Raw genomic sequence first — 16789 nt, 5'->3', positions numbered from 1 at the left:
ACTAAATGGAAGCCAGGGGAAAGCCACCCCATGCATCAGTAGATGGGGCCATAGCATGGTCACTCTCTTCCTACTGTGGAGTGGGCTGGAATCGCTATTGTCTGCTCCACCTCCTTCTGTGTGGCAGGAAGGCTGAAGTCACTGTCATCTGCTCCTTGTATTTTATTTAGAGACAGAGTCTCACTGAGTTGCTTAGCATCTCGCTTTTGTTGAAGCTGAGTTTATACTTGTGATTCTCCTGCCTCAGCCTCTCAAGCTACTGGAATTACAGGCATATGCCACCACACCAGCACCTTTTTTCTATTTTTTTAGTTGTAAATGAACACAATACCTTTATTTATTTATCTTTATGTATTTCTGAGCTTCAAATCAAGTGCCTCACTTGCTAGATGAGCTTTCTACCACTGAGCCACAATTGCATCCCCTCCCATTTTGCTTTAAAGATCCATTTATATACTATGTTGTTGTCATGGATCATGTGTAAAGTATCTTATATTTTGAGGATTATTGGTATTTTTAAAGATTTTTCTTTTCCTTGCATAGTTTTCCACTTCATCCAATTTGCTTCTTTCCATTGGCTTTTCCTCCTTTCTTTTCTTTACTGCACACTGAGGATGAAATCTAGGCTTTTCCTTTTTTATGATGCACTGAGCATCAAACCCCATGACTCACACATGGTAGGCAAACATTCTACCACTGAGCTACATAAGCCCTATTTTGGGTTTTTGGTATGTTCCCCATGCTAAAGCTTTTTCTATTCTGGTTGGAGATTTTTGTTTGTGTGTATAAAGACAGTCACCACAAATGGATTGATAGGCTAAGGGCTTCTGGTCCCTGGCCCCTGAGGCTCTGTGGCTACCCTTGAATTGATCTGGCTCTCGAGGGCTTCTCTTTAAGGCTGGTCACTTTTGCAGCCCCCTGCCTGCTGCCAGGTTTCTGGATCTAAGAGGGTGAGTAGGAGGGTGAGCTCCTCTACTCCAGTTTCCTGCCCTGGTGGCTGTGTGGTCCTCTTCATCCTTAAATTGAATACACCCTGTCCTTTGTAACTACCCAAGACAGGTATATGTCTAGAAGTGGCCTCCAGGCCTGAGAGCCCTTCAGGTGGTCCTTCGTGTCCCTTGAAAGGCAGAGGGCAGCCTCCATGGTGGAGTGAACTCTCACCAACTGCTTCTTTAACAGACTTTGAACACACTTCCTGTTCACTTTCTGCCTCCCTCAGTCTAGGGTGACCTTAGAAACTAGTGTCCTTTATTACCAGGTGCTTGTGCTTGGCCTGGCTGAGCTTATGTGTACTGTGGCCTCAGGGTCTGTGTTTTTAGGCCCCTGGAGTATCACTTGCCACTGGCGTGGTCATCTTTCCACTTCCCAGTGTGTGTTCCTATTGGGCTCCTTTTCTACTCTCCTCATTCCTGCTGGTTATGATCTTTTAAAAAGCAATTTCTAATCTGTCACTGGAGTTGGGTTTGGGAGGAAAGGAGATGGATATGTGTTTCCAACTGTCCTTTTCACAAAAGAGCTTACAGTCTGTTATTTATCATGAAAACTGATGAATGAGCCCACAGCAGGGTAGAGGGGAGAAGGAATGAATTCTTCCTGTGACAAAAATCCCAGCAATGGTGTTCACTTAGTTTCCTTAAGGCAGTGATTAGAAGTACTTATAAAGTAAAATAAGAAGCTATCATGACTAGCAGTTTAACTTCCATGCTTCCTTGTGGTTTCCAAAGTGGATTTTGCAGAGATTAAAGCAAGACACCTAGAAGACCTGAATTGCAAAAGACTGAATGAAACCATGAGTGTGAGCCAGCTGGAGTCCTCATCCTGTAAACAGATGACACATTACAACCTAGGCCCTGAGGTCCAGGAAATGGCTGAAAGGATAGACTCACTGACAGACAGCCACATCTTCCAGATCTTCTGGGAAGAAGCTGCAGAGTCATTGAATGATCCCAAAAGGAAATGTGAAAGGTGACCTCTTGCACTTACAGAGGCCAATGAGTACTTATACTCACCTTGTTATCAAAGGTTCATAAAACTATATCAGGATCTGAAGTTAAGAGATGTCACCTTGGCAGAAATTGATGTCATCTTCAAAGACTTTGTAAATAAATACAATGACCTGACTTTGGATCACCAGATCATGTGTGAAGTACACCCTCAGGCCCCGAGGGGCTAGATATCAGAGCATGTTGAGCAGATCAAGGAGTACCATAGCATTCACCAGGCAATCAGCTCCGCCAAGGTTATCTGCAAGGTCAAAAAGAATTTTGGTTTGACTGGTGATTTCAGTGTTCTTTACACTTTAATAAGCTTTTTTAGTTATTTGCTGGGGACTCCTCTGAGGTGGGGGCCAACCTCAGACTCCTTGGAAGCCCCAGGGATTCTGGGATCAGCAGTGTGGCAACCCCTTGAAAGGCTCTGTTTGGGCTGCACTGAGGCTAGAACATTCCATGGCCTGCATTTTTACCTTTGTTTGAGATAGTGTGACTGTTCCTTAACTAGTGAGTTTTCTTGGGTCGATATGAGAACCAAAAATTCAGGAGAGAGAAACCATCCTCTTTCCAGAGGAATCTTATTTCACTAGGTCATAAAAGCACAGAAGGAAATATTTTGTCAATTGTCCAGGTACCTTTCCTAGTTCCAACCGGAAGTACCAAATGGTACATTGCTCCCTTCATAGGTCAGGCCTGAGTTTCTCCCTCCTGTTTCTTAGCCTCACATTTTTAAGATGTGTGTGGCCTATGTTTAGTAGAGACAGGCACGATAGTGCTTAAAATTTAGCAGAGTGTGGAATAGTCCATACCTAATCTTGAAACTTTCAGCAAGTCTGTAACTCTCATAAACAGAGAAACCCGAATCTGGCAGGGCTGCTGTGCAGAACAGGTTTCAAAGTCCTTGAAGGCTTCATCATGGCACTTAGGTACTGTGGACAGTAGCTTCCGTAGCATATCAAAGAGGGCCATGGAGGTCATACTATTTTTGGTGCAAGAGTGTGTCACACTCTTGCTGTAGCATCTTCTTGTCCAGGCTTGTGGGAAGGCAGGCATGGGTAATCTCTACAATAGCCCTCAGCAGAGCTTCATCTTGCAGACTGATGACTTTGAGGCCACCTGCCATTAGAGACTGGATCAGATCAGCTTGCAGCTCATCTAGGCCAAGAAGCTGCTACAAGACATCAGTGAGCCCCACTGCCAGTGTCTGGAGAAGCTGGCCCTGCAGAAGGAGCTGGTCAGCTGACTGCATGAGATTCTGGGAGGTACAGGGGTAGCTAATCTTCAGGTGTTTGCCAAGTTTTGCTCCTGAACTTGAGGACATCCCCCCTCAATCACATGTGTGTGTTAGTTGGAGTGCAGTGTCTGCTTCCAGTAGTTTGCCTCAGGACAGCTTTTCAGAGTTCTGATTAAAACTCTTTTCTTTGCTGCTCTCTCCATCTTTGGATGCTGGCATCATTTTCTTCAGTATCTTGACTCCTTTTCTGCCTTCCAACTCATTCTGCTAGAGGACAAGGCAAGCTCTTGCACACAGGGGAATGTTGCTGCAGCAAGCTTGCAGAATCTGTGCATTTCTCTCCCAGTCCAGGGCTGGACAGCCTATGTGGTTGTGTAGATTAGATAGAGGGTGGTGGAGGGGAGGTAAGAAAGGCCAAACAGATGGAGCAGGAGCAGCACTGATGCACCACAGAGGCCTGGCAGGATACCTCCTGCTAGCACTGAGGCTCTGCTGGCTCCAGCTCTCATCCAGATCTGTGCTGCTTGTACTCCTGAGTCTGCTTTGATGTATAATCTTTGGTAATTAACTCAGAAGAATTATCTCAATTTCTAAAAAATAACTAATTATACACATATTATTTACCAACTGAACCTGTTTTTGTTTAAGTGATGATGTTTGTGAATTAAAGGAAATAAGGTGCACACAAGCCTAGTACAGTGCCTGGGAATTATTTGGTAGAGGTTAGATGTTGATCAGTGGTGTCATCATATCCTGCAAAAGACAAGATATCCTGGAGTCCTAACTGAAGGAAGGAAGTGGGAGTAGGCCCTAGATGTTTACTTAGTGTCTATTGATGGCCTTGCCTCACTAAGGATCATGCCCCAGGTATGAGTTGTGCAACATCCTGGAGTGGTCCTCTGCAAGTCCCCTTTCTGTCCCAGGCATCATTGAGCTCCAGGTGTTTGTGGACCTTGCCTTCATCTTGGCTGAAGAAAATGACATTGATGTGGACTGGGTGGTCTGCTTTCATGATGCTGTGCAGGGCTATGCGTTCCTGCTGTATAAGCTGGACAAGAAGGCAAGCTTCGGCGAGTTCATGAAACTGCTGAAAGAACTCTGGAAGGCTCTGCAAAATGATCCTCACCTTCCCAGTAAGCTGGTGAGTCTTGTTCCTTGTTCCAAGACATGGTGATCTTGCAACCCTGGGGAACTTCTGTGCTTTGAGGCCACACAGGCAGCCATTTAAACTGATGTTGAAAACCAGCTTTTCTTCATGAATGGAAATGCTTTCTTTGCCTTGGGTTGGAAGAGAGTTATGGAACTGCATATCAAGAGCAGTCTCCACCCTACAATACAAGTGTGAAAACAGCACAATAGGAAGTTTAAAAGAGGGTTACAGTGGTTCTCTGAATGGTAGTAATTGTCTTTTATTTTATTACTTTTGGGTATTTTTAACAATTGATATTGACTAATTTTTTATCAGAAAAATATGAACATTTAAGTAAATTGTCTACACCAGAATCTGAGTTAACCTTCACTACGTAACTCACCCAATGAGCAAAGATGCCCAGAGACCTGCACTGGCCTTGAGACAGCTGGTCCTGCATGTGGTTGAAGGGTAGGGAGATGGACAGAGAGAGCAGTTTGCAGTTTGCCTGCTAGAAGCTCATATTCTCTTAAAATTTTTCTAAGTTTTTTTGGTCATACTCAGGGACCATGGCAGGACATTAAGAACTTAGGGATCCTGTTCAGTCAGGCATTTCTCCTCAGAGGGTCTTTGTTCTGGGAACCCAGGAGGATGGTGGCCTGTCACCAGAGGGCACAGCCTGTAGTCATCTAACCAATCATCCATAAGTACAGGTCATGTGCACTCCAGTGTCAGCTAGGAACCTGGCACCATTGCAGCCACAATGAGTGGTCAGTGTCCTGGGGTACCAGAAAGGGGTACCTGAGGCAACCTCAGGAAATGGGCAAGAAGTTATGCCTAGAGCCCTGGAAGAGGGTGGCTGGAGTTTGCCCAGCAAGAGCAGAGGCATGAGGAGGACAGGAAGGAAGACAGTCATTCAAACTTTGGTCCATGTTCTCTGCATTTGTCCCAACAGTGAGATTCTGCCAGAAACTTGGATTGGCTGAAGACAGTGAAGGAAAGCCATGGGTCCATCAAGCTCTCTTCCCTGTCCCTGGCCACAGCAATCAACAGAAGAGGCATCAATGAGATCAGGGCATCCACAGGCAACCAGAAGGTGAGCCCTCCCAGATTCTAAGTATGGTGTTGGTGGCGTGCACTGGCCTGTTGCAGAGTCTGGGTTTCAGCCACCAGAAAATTGCTTCTAAACATGTTCTGCATCCTAGATCTCCCCAGATGCCATCCTGCACCTGATCCTCCCTGGGGGTCACAGTGGCCTGGAGCCAGATCACTCCTATACATTGGAAGACCTGAAGGATTTTTTAAATAAGCTGATGCTGATGTCTGGCAAGAAAGACCACAAGAGAATGGAAGTGAAGAGGTTTTCTGAGGTAAGCAGGTGCCCCTGTTTCCTCAGGCTGGGCATGCTCACTGCCCCACTTCCTGCAAAAGGAAACAGGCAGGGGTTGGCCTCTGGTGGACAGGGTGGCTCCAGAGAGTGTAGCTCATGGGTCTGCAGGGTGCACCTTGCCTGGAGCCACATCTGAGGTGGGACAGACCCTGGAGGCATCAGCTACTCCTTAACAGCATCAGAAAGATCTCACTACTGTTGGTCAATCCACTGCATTTAACAGGACGTGATCAGGTAGATACTCCTTAAGAAGAAGTATGAATGGCTTCATTTACTCTGTAAATTTGTAAAATCAAACACCTCAAGATTCTAATGGGCACTCTTCATCAAAACTAAAGTAACCAAGCCAGGTGTGATGGCACATTCCTGTAACTCCAGCAACTCAGGAGGTTGACACATGAGGATTGCAAGTTAAAGGCCAGACTCAGCAACTTAGTGAGATCTTGTCTCAAAATAAAAAGGGCTGGAAACATAGCTCAGTGGTATGTTTCCATTCAATCTCCAGTACAAAAAAAACTGAAGTAAATGTTGACACAGGTTATTGATTTATATAATAGTCTCTATCTCATGTAAAGGTTCTTTTCTTACAGTTTATTTGCACTTTACAATTGACATTTTTTTCCCCATTGCTGGATAGAAAGCCAGGGCCTAGCACATACTAAGCAAGTGCTCTACCACTGAGCATAGCCCAGCCCACAGTCTACATTCTTATCTGCTACCTGATCTCTTCCTGAAGGTGGCTGCCCTCTCCCTAGGCTCATCATGTTTCCCAGTGACCCTATGGGAGGAGTGAACCCAAGCCGCTTGAAGTAGAACTCCTGTGTGTCTAGATTGGTATGTCCCCCTGCAGTAGCTCACTGTGACATCTGCCTCATGCCTCTGTTTCCCCCAGTTATTCTGCCATGTGCAGTGGCTTGTGCAAGCCTTCCTGAACCTATATTCTGTGAGAAACTTGCTGTTCCAAATCTGGACTGCCGAAGTCTACTGTTGCCCCAGGAATGGCATCTCCATCTGCATGGACTTCCACTTGGAGTTGATAAGCCAGCTGACAGAGAGTGGGGATGTCACCCAGCTGCTGGAAGCCCTCTGTAGGCAGATGGAGCACTTCCTGGATGACTGGAAGGAGATGGTGAGCAGGAATTACAGGGAGCAATTCTACCTCAACTTCTACATGGCTGAGCGCCTGGTCCACCTGAGCACGGAGCTCAGGAAGCAGAGTCCCAGCAAAGCTGCCCTCATGATTCTGTCCTTCATCAAAGACAACTGCACCCCAGCTGACATCATAAGGGCCATTGAGGGGTTCAAGGAGGCCACCAGACACTGTGTAAGGACAGTGATGGAAGAATTACCACCATTGCAATCCTCTAAGATCAGTCTGGTGACCAAGCTGAGGGCTATCATGGAACAGTTCCTGGAAAGCATGAGAGTCTTTCTGCCTGGCTACCTGGACCTGGAGGCCCTGGGCTATTGTCTGGCTCACCTGGCCAGGATGGGTGACCCATGGAGCGGTCTCTCCATGAGGGCCTTCAGGCTGGCCAGCCCAACCTGGTCATGTGTGGCCCCTCTGAGGTGCTGTTGGCTGCCCTGGCCATCTACATGCAGGCCTCAGTCCATTACCTGCCCCACCTTCAATGAGGTACTACTCTGTACCCCAGGGACCATGTTTGAGCAGGTGGCCCTGCTCTTGCACCATGGCCTGGCTCCAGTTTCCTGAGGGCAAAAGGTCTGCAGCCTGTTATTCACAGACTAGTTGAGCTACAAGGTGGCCTGCCAGGCAAAGGCCCTATTCCATAGCCTGTGCACACAGTGTCCCTTAGAGGACTACCAGCTGGTGATGGTATGTGACATCACAGGAATGCTGTTCCCTGCCCTCAGCTTTCAGCCAGCACAAAGTCCACCTCATCCCCCAAGCACCCTTCTGTGCCATCCAGGCCTACTTGGCACATCACTACCAGGTCCCAGTACAGACTTTGTTAGTGGCAGCTGTGTTCAGAGACCAGATGTGTGTGGGGATTGTGGCCTTGGAGAGAGAAGGAATAATGAGAGCCCTGGGGTGGGCAGGCAGTTTCTCAGGGCTTCCAAGTGACCCCTGCTTCTGTAGTAGTGGGCACCTCAGATAACACCCCTCTGCAGGTGGGAAAGTGAGTCTCAGGAGGGTCTGACTCCCTGCAATCAGTGCATCCCCTAGATTTTTTCTCCACCCAGGTTGCAATTCCTGGGAGCCCTGCTCCTCTCCTTGTGTGGACTTCTCTACACTTTTTTCCTGCATAACCTCCTTTGATCTTTTCCAGGTTGTGTTGAAAAACCAGCCTCTATCTCAGAGCAAAGCCTGTCCAAGGAAGGGACATGACCTTTGTCCTTGGAAAGACCCACAGAGCGCTCCTAGGCACATTCCCACCCTGCTAAGTGGTTTATCCACAAATAACAGGAGAGATCTTCTGTGCCAGGTTTACCTGAGTCAGTCAGGCTGAGACCCATAGTAACCTCCAGGTGGAGACCCATAGTAACCTCCTAGCAGCCACCAATCAGCATGAAACAGGGAAATACCTGGGGTGCCAGATGACCCTCCCAGTAGTTTATGGTGTTGGGAAACCATGAAATTCAGCATGAACACCCCTCTTGGCTTAAACCAATCAGTTCAAATGAATCCCCCTTTTGTAGTTACCAATCACCCCTACCCAATTTGTTTCCGCCAGTGAATGTGCTAATCATGTTTTAGAGTTGTTATTTGATTTTCCCGCGGTGTGTGATGATTTGCTAAGAGATGCTATGATGTATGTGGGGGTTCCTGCCTTCTCCAAAGAATGTATAAAACTGCTGCAAACCCTGGGCTTGGGGCCTTTCAGTGTCACCAGTTGCTGTGTACATGCAGAGGACCGAGCTAGCTCGCAATAAACACCTCTTTGCTGTTTATATCGATCTTGGTCTCTGGTGGTTTTTTGGGGGTCCTGAATTCGAGCATAACAGTGTTGATGTGAGCAGAAGAGGCACAGCTGCTCTGGCTCCAGGAGAAGAGTGCCTTTGTACCTTCCCTTTAGTCACTGTTATGTTTCCTTGGAAAGAGGTGGTGACTTCCATTCTGTTGACTTCAACCTGTGAGCATCACTGAGCCCTTTCCAGACACAACCTGATCTCTCCTCCCCCAAGGAACATGCCTATGCTTTTACTTTATTACACTTCCATCACTGTCATCATGGAGAATGTGAGGATGCTGGGTGGGTGACAGCTCGGGACTCTGGCTTCATGGTGGAGTTGTTCTCTAATATGATGTTCTGTTGTATCAGTTTTAAATTTTATACAGAGAAGTAACTTTTAAAAAATTTTTTAACTGGGGATTAACCCCAGAGGTGCCCTACCCCAGCCTTTTTTATTTTATATTTTGAGATATGGTCTCACTAAGTTGTTTGGGGCCTTACTAGGTTACTGAGGCTGGCCTTGAACTTATAATGATCCTATCTTGGCATCCCAAGCTCCTGGGATTATACGCATGTGCCACTGCTCTTGGCAGAGAAGTAACTTCTAATATATCTGAATCTCTTCTTCTTGGATCCAGAGGCTTAGGATCTAATTTCCTTGTTTTAACATTACACGGAAATCTCTCTATGTGAAGAGACTGCATGAAAAACTGAAAAAGAAATTCATCAGTGAAAAGGTGCCTTTAAAGATTGTTCAGTGACTGACTCTCAGGTGGATGAGGGCCAGGTCCTGGGCTCCCTGCTTTCTTTCTGGGATGCTCAGTATTGGAAAACACCCATGATATTCCACTTTGATGTGACTGCTTTGGTAAGTGTCCACATTGCAACTGAATGGCTACATCAGAAGTCTCACATTCCCAGGGCCCCATCTGCTTCTCCTTGTATGAAGAGTCCTTTCCTTCTTCACTTGCCTGTAGTAAGTACCCTTCTCTCAAAGAAGAAGACAGGAGGGTGCTGGGGTTTGGGAAGAATGGTTGGCAATTGTGTATTTTCAAACCCGTGCTTCTATGTCTTTAGGAACAGACTGGAACTTGGGTCTTTCTTTTCAAAATCCTCATTTTGCAATACCTAATGGATATAAGTGGGAAAATGTGGCTTCAGAACCCATTCCATTTATATATCATTGAAATTCCAGAAGGAAACTCAGTACTGCCAAAAAGGTCTACAAAGCTGGTATTTACACAAGGCATTTGATTCTGTGGCCTGTAGCCTGGGTTGACACATCTTGATTGTTTTCCACTTTCACCTTAGGGGAGCTATGAGTACATGTAAGGGAAAATGCATGCTTGGACTTAAATCTTAATGATATCTATAATGATGATACTCTCATGTTGATTGATAGCATCTTGGATTTGTCTGGATATGTCAGATTGGTCCTATGTCTGGGTTGAATCGCAGGCATTCTGAGTGTGGGAAATTCCTCTGTTGATGGCCACTGTCTCCCTTACTGCTAGTGAAGATGGCATTGAGACTTCATTTATGGAAATCTGTTAGCTGAGACTGCATGAAAACTTGAAAAAAATAGTTCAACTGTGAAAATGTGCCTTTTGTTGCACATGTGTTCATGCATGGTGGAGAGATGAAGCCACAGGATGGGAAATAGCTTTCTGGTTCATAATGCAGCTGCCATAGTTGAGGTTCTGTAATGCTCTAACATGCAGATGCCAGCCTCTGTGAACAAGAGGCTGCAGAAAGCCACGTGTATTCAAGTGACTGTTTTCATAAAGGCCTATCCACAGGAGACCACATGGAGGGTTAACACATATGGGCGTCTTTCAGGAAAACAAATTCTAACTTCTATTTATGTCTCTTCTTTGCAGAATCCACATGTCCCTCAGTTCAGTTTTTTTGACATCTTCCCCAGAGTCACCTGTAAACCTCCAAAGAAGTGACAGCTATGGAGCTGAGCCCTGAGAGGAGCTTCATAGAGCCTGGAATAGATGAGAGAGAGTTCTGCAGTGCTACTTCCCAAAGACCTTTCCAATATTTAAAAAGATTCCATCAAAACAAAACCTAGACACATTTCAATATCAAGAAGACTCAGTGGAGTGCATCCAGCACCTTCTAATATATTGTGGGGTCATAAACCCCTCGTGGTCTGAGCTCCAGAACTTTGTTTGGTTCCTCAACTCTCAGCTCAAGGACTGTGAGGCCTCTGTGTTCTGCAATGCAGACTTTACTGGAGATATACTACAGGGCTTCAAGAACTTTGTGGTTACCTTTATGATTGTCATGGCAAGAGACTTTGCTACACCAACACTTCATACTTCTGACCAAAGCCAAGGGAAGCACACAGTCACCATGGATGGGGTTGATGAAGAAGAACTTGCCCCATTCACTCTCTGGAGGAGGTGGGAGTCAGAGCCTCACCCATAGGTGTTCTTCAATGGTGACCACGAGACCATGACATTCATAGGCACCATCTCTGGGCAAATGAGAATGGCAACATTGATGCCATCAACCATCTCAATGGGGAGATAATCAGGAAAGATGCCATGACAGAAGAACTGTACAGGGGGTTGTTACTTCAGGGGGTTTCCTTCAATGTTGACTTTGATAACCTACTCAGACATGAGAAACTCTTGAGACTCCTGCCAGCTACTAGGAATTCCTCAGACCCTTATCCCTGATGAAGCATATGATCTTACAATGGACAACATGCTCAAGATTCTGGCCATTTAAATGTGGTTCTGGTGTGGGATCCCAGTTATCATCATGGGAGAAACCGGCTGTGGGAAAACCAGGCTCATTAAACTCCTTAATGATCTGCAGCATGCTGATGCCTGGGCTAAGACCATAAAACCGGTCAAGGTCCATGGAGGAACAACTGCAGCTTTGATTCACTCCAAAGACTTAGAGGCTGAGAAAACTTCCTTATCCAATAAGAACCAACAGCAGTTAGACACCATCTTGTTTTTTGACAAAGCCAACACAACAGAAGCCATAAGCTGTATTAAGGAAGTCTTGTGTGACTATACTGTGGATGGCCAGTCCCTGGAGGAGGACTCAGGCTTGCACATACATCATAGCTGCCTGCAATTCTTACAGGAAGCACTCCCAATAGATCATCTGCCATTTGGAGTCAGTTGGTTTGGGATACAGGGTCAGTTCAGAGAAGACAGCAGACAGGCTGTGCTCAATTCCCCTCAGAAAGCTGGTGTACCATGTTCACACCCTGCCCCTGAGGCTGATTCCTCTAGTGTGAAATTTTGGGCAGCTAAATAGCACTGCTGAAAAGCTCTACATCCAGCAGATGGTGCAGAGACTGTTGGACTACATCAGGATCAGTGAGGATGAGACTCATGTGATCACAGAAGTGCTCTCTGCCTCTCAGAGGTTCATGAGCAACACTGAAAGTAAGTGCAGTTTTGTCAGCCTCTGGGATGTGGAGTGCTATTTGAAGGTGTTCACTTGGTTTCATGGCTGCAGCAAAATGCTATTGGTGAAGCTGAACACCTTTATCTGTGAGATCAGTGTCAGCAAAAATAACTTCAGGAGAGACCCCATCTTCTCTTCTCTGGTGCTGGATGTGGGGGTCTGTTACCATGAATCCATAAAGGAGAAGGAATCCTACTGCAGAGCCATTTGCAGGTATTTTCCACAACCATATGATGACAGAAGGGTCATCCTGGATGAGATCAGGCATGCACAGGGTCTTTTCCTGAGTGAGATGCCTCTGAGAAAAACCATAGCCAGGAACCTGGCTCTGAAGGAGAACTTCTTCATGATTATCATCTGCACTGAGCTAAAGATACCCCTCTTCCTGGTGGGAAAGCCTGGCACCTCCAAATCTCTTGCCAAGACCATCATGGCAGATACCATACAGGGCCAGGCCTCACACTCCACTCTATTCCACAGCCTGAAGCAGATCCACCTGGTGTCATTCCAGTGTACCCTCCACTGCACCCCACAGGGCATCATGAACACCTTCAAGCAGTGTGCTCACTTTCAGCAGGGGAAGGACCTGCAGCAGTATGTGTCTGTGGTGGTGTTGAATGAGGTTGGCTTGGCAGAAGATTCCCCGAAAATGCCCCTGAAGGCTGTGCACCCATTGCTGGAAGATGGGTGCACTGAAGGTGACCCTAACCCCCACCAAAAAGTTGGCTTCATAGGTATTTCCAACTGGGCCCTTGACCCTGCCAAGATGAACCAGGGTAATTTGTGTCCCACGGCAGCCCCAGTGAGAAGGAGCTCATAGAGAGTGCCAGAAGGATCTGCTCTTCAGACAGTCTGGTGCAGGACAGGGTCCAAGGGTACTTTGCTCCTTTTGCCAAAGCCTATGAAACAGTGTGCAGCAGGCATAACAAGGAATTTTTTTAGGCTTCACAACTATTATAGCCTCATCAAGATGGTCTTTTCCACTGCCAGAGCATCTAACAAGAAGCCTTCTCCACAGGATATAGCACAGGCAGTCCTTCAGAACTTCAGGGGCAAAGGTGACATCTCTGCTTTGGACATCTTCATGGCCAATTTACCTGTGGCCGTGTGCGTGGGAGAGGTCAGTCAGCACCCTGGAACTCATCAAGCAGAGTTGGGGAACTGGAAGAAGCTGAATCTCGCTACTTGCTCATACTGACCCAAAACTACATGACCCTGCAGATCCTGCAGCAGTCATTCTTCAGTGAGGACCAGTAGCCTGAGATCATCTTTGGTTCCAGTTTTTCCTGGGATCAGGAGTACACCCAGATCTGAAGAAACATCAACCAGGTGAAGATCTGCATGAAGACAGGAAAGATGGTGGTGCTGCTGAACCTGCAACACCTCTATGAGAGCCTGTACAATGCACTCAACCAGTACTACATCTACCTCGGGGATCAGAAGTATGTGGACCTTGGGCTTGCCACTCATCATGTCAAGTGTCGGGTCCACCCTGACTTCCACCTGCTTGTCATTGAGGAGAAAAATATGGTGTACGATCAGTTCCCCATGCCCCTCATGAACCGGCACTACCTGGACCTCAGCTCAGTGCTGCAGGGGGTGGCAAAAGAACATCATGCAGGAACTCATGCAGTAGGCAGAGCAGTTTGCTGATGTGAAGGCCCATCAATTCCTTGCTGGGCACAAGTACAGCCCTGCTGATGTTTTTATCAGCTTCCATTCCGACGCCTATGCCTCCATGGTACTGCAGGCTGTGAAGAGGCAGGGCCCTGGGGACCTGATGGAGGAGATGTACCACAGGGTGTCTGAGGAGACCAAGCTGATTCTACTGTATTGTGCCACACCAGATGCTGTGGTGCAGCTTAGCATCTCCACTCTGGGCTCATTTGTGGTGCAGGCGCTGTAACACAAATACTGGAACAAGCAGAGCACCACTCTTTTGCAGATTTCCTCCAGGCCCATCTTCACAATGTGGACCTGGAGAACCATGCCATCTTCACAGAGGTGACTACCCCCACAGCCTTTTCTTTTTCTCTTTCACCCATGAGCCCTCTATCTCCAGTGCCAGAAGGTCTCAACTCTGTTTAAGGCACTATTCAGTTTGGGAAACCCGTATGTCCCTCCATGTTAGGCACAATAAGGATAAGTCCATTTTGGCCTCTCTCACATGTTTGTGAGCAGAGCTCTATTCTGAGAGCAGTACAGAGCACAACGTTCAGTTCCCAGAATACTGGGCCCACCTGGGATATAAGTGATTGGCCTGCTTCTCATCCTTGGACAGCCTAAGAGTAAAGGATGAGGATGCCTCCCATTCAGATGCCCTTAGTCTCATAGGTGAAAGCTGTGCAGCCATGTGGGGGAATAAATCATAGTTGGTTCTCCTTAAAAGACATCTCCTGGGCTTGCCATGAGGGCTGGCTGGGTAGATGTCAGAGGCAGAGGCCTCCTTGATGCACAGGTGTTGAGTCTGAATCTGCATCTGTGCAGGAGTCTAGGAAGGGACCGCTGACAGAGCTTGAAATTCAGGCTGTGAGTGCCGGGTTGTGGAGATGGGACAGGTGGAGAGACATGTGGAGGGGCTTGTGGACAGCCTTGAGCTTGATCTTGACTGCACAGAGAGGAGCTATAAAGGAAAGTGTATGTAGACATGCCCTAATGGCTGGGTGATGAAAAGACAGTGGTGTAAGAGAGTGACATTGAGAGGAGGGATATGTCAGGAAGCTTCTGGCATGGTGCAAACTGCAAATGGTTAGCAGGCAGTGTGGCTGGGCTAATCATCAATTCCATGGAGGGGTGGCAGGAGGTGGAGGACAGCCTTCCTGAGCTCATTGCAGCTTTGTGCAATCATCATGGAGACCCCAAGAAGTGGCAATGTGTTTGGGAGCCAGTGGTAACATCTGTTTTGGATAGGTTTGGATGTCTGCTGTGTGGTTGGATGTAGGAATGACAAGCTTGTCAGTAAGGCCAGGTCCAGAGAAGGGGTCTGGAGCCAGGCAGAGTGGCACATACCTGTAATCCCAGTGGATTAGGAGGTTGATGCAAGAGGATTGAGAGTTCAAATCCATCCTCACAACTTATGGAGGCCCTAAGTAACTTAGCAAGACCCTGTCTCAAAATAAAAATTAAAAGGAAGGGCTGGGTTATTGCTCAGTGGTTTAACCCCTGCATTGTTCCCTGGTACCAAAAAAATGGGGTCTGGATAGCTGAGATCCTATGTGCCTGGGAATGTCTGGGTTTTCACCATGGGATATGGTCCATGGCAGAGAATGGAAAACTACTGAGGGGAAAGAGAGTTGTCAGTGGCTAACTCCATTTGATAGCATGAAGTCAGATTACAAGATGTAATGGCATTGTTCTGGGCCCTAAAGGGTCAAAAGGCTCTCAGGTAGGGTCCAAAGCTGGAAGAGAGACATTGGAATCTCAGAAGGAGATAAAGGCTTCTTTTAGTCAGGGCAAGTCTTCTTTCTGCCATCTATTAGCCCTGGAGGTCCTGCTTGCCTCAGCCACTCCTTGTATATAAAAACTGCTCTGGGTTGGGCTTCTTCCTGTCTGAGTGCCCACTGGCCCTTGGTTCTGACCTGGTGCTCTGTGCCCTTACTTGAATTCCAGCTGATGACTTGTGTTCCCATGTTTCATGCCCATGTTCAGATGCCCTTAGTGTCATAGGTGAAAGCTGCGCAGCCAGGTGGGGGCATGGATCATAGTTGGTTCTCTTTAAAAGACACCTCCTGGGCTGGCCTTCTCCAGACTGCTGATGAGCCATGACTGCTAGGCCCTATGGGTAGAAGTGAAGGGCTTGGCCCTGAAACTTGTGATCTTGTCACTGCAGCAGTTTGACACTGAGTACTCATTCCTCAAGGAAGTTTGGTGAGGTGTCATACCTGCCCATTACCCTTGGCCCCTGCCCTGGGAATGTAGTGTGGCATGCCAGAGTGTGGTAACCACTAGTAAGGAACTCTGATTACTATGAGAGGGTCATTGCTCAGCCTCCTGATATGTGAATACTTACCAGTGACTTCAATTTTTAAAAATTTTCAAGACAGTTCCATTTATTTTTCATGGAACACTCTATTACTAGATATTTTATTAAACTTATGAGTAGACTTTAAGATCATGAATAGGGTATGAAAACATAAGGGAGAGTAAAACAGTAATATTAGAAAATTGATATACTTCAAATATCATGCACTTATCTGCTTGTGCATAACAATGAAAAAATTCAGTTAATTTCAACATCTACTTAGTATCATCATGTAAATCAATCATAGGTAATGCATTTTTTTTCTTAAACTTCTGACATTCTAAAAGAGGGAAAATAATGGACACATGCACAAAAGTGGCACAATGAATGATCTAGAAAATACCCAGATAAGGAATGTAGAGGCAGAAGAGAGCAATGCATTTAAATGATATTTCACAAAAGAGATAAAGGATTAATTATACCTTGATGGTAGTGGATTGCTGGAGAAAAAGTGCAAGATAAAGAGAATGAATCCAAAGTTTGGACAGGAGAAAAAAGCTGACTTCTGGGAAGTTGGGCTGACTTAGGTCTGGATTTATACTGGAGTATGGGGAGATAAGGTCAGACTGATAAAGGTTGGGATCATATTACAGGATTGTTTAAAACACTTGTGAAATTCTGATATCAAGTCATAGACCCAAGATACATATCAAACTGTGTTAGATGGTAGG

The 16789-nt window shown here is 46.5% G+C and overlaps 1 pseudogene; it reads left to right on the top strand.

Annotated features, from left to right (window-relative positions):
• The window catches only part of LOC143386134 (E3 ubiquitin-protein ligase RNF213-like), a 30194-nt pseudogene extending 14226 nt beyond the window's left edge, over window positions 1-15968 (top strand).
• Window positions 15969-16789: the final 821 nt, after the last annotated feature.

The sequence above is a fragment of the Callospermophilus lateralis genome, unplaced genomic scaffold (assembly GCF_048772815.1).
Source record: "Callospermophilus lateralis isolate mCalLat2 unplaced genomic scaffold, mCalLat2.hap1 Scaffold_113, whole genome shotgun sequence".
NCBI lineage: Eukaryota > Metazoa > Chordata > Mammalia > Rodentia > Sciuridae > Callospermophilus > Callospermophilus lateralis.
This window is presented reverse-complemented; position numbering and strand designations above follow the sequence as displayed.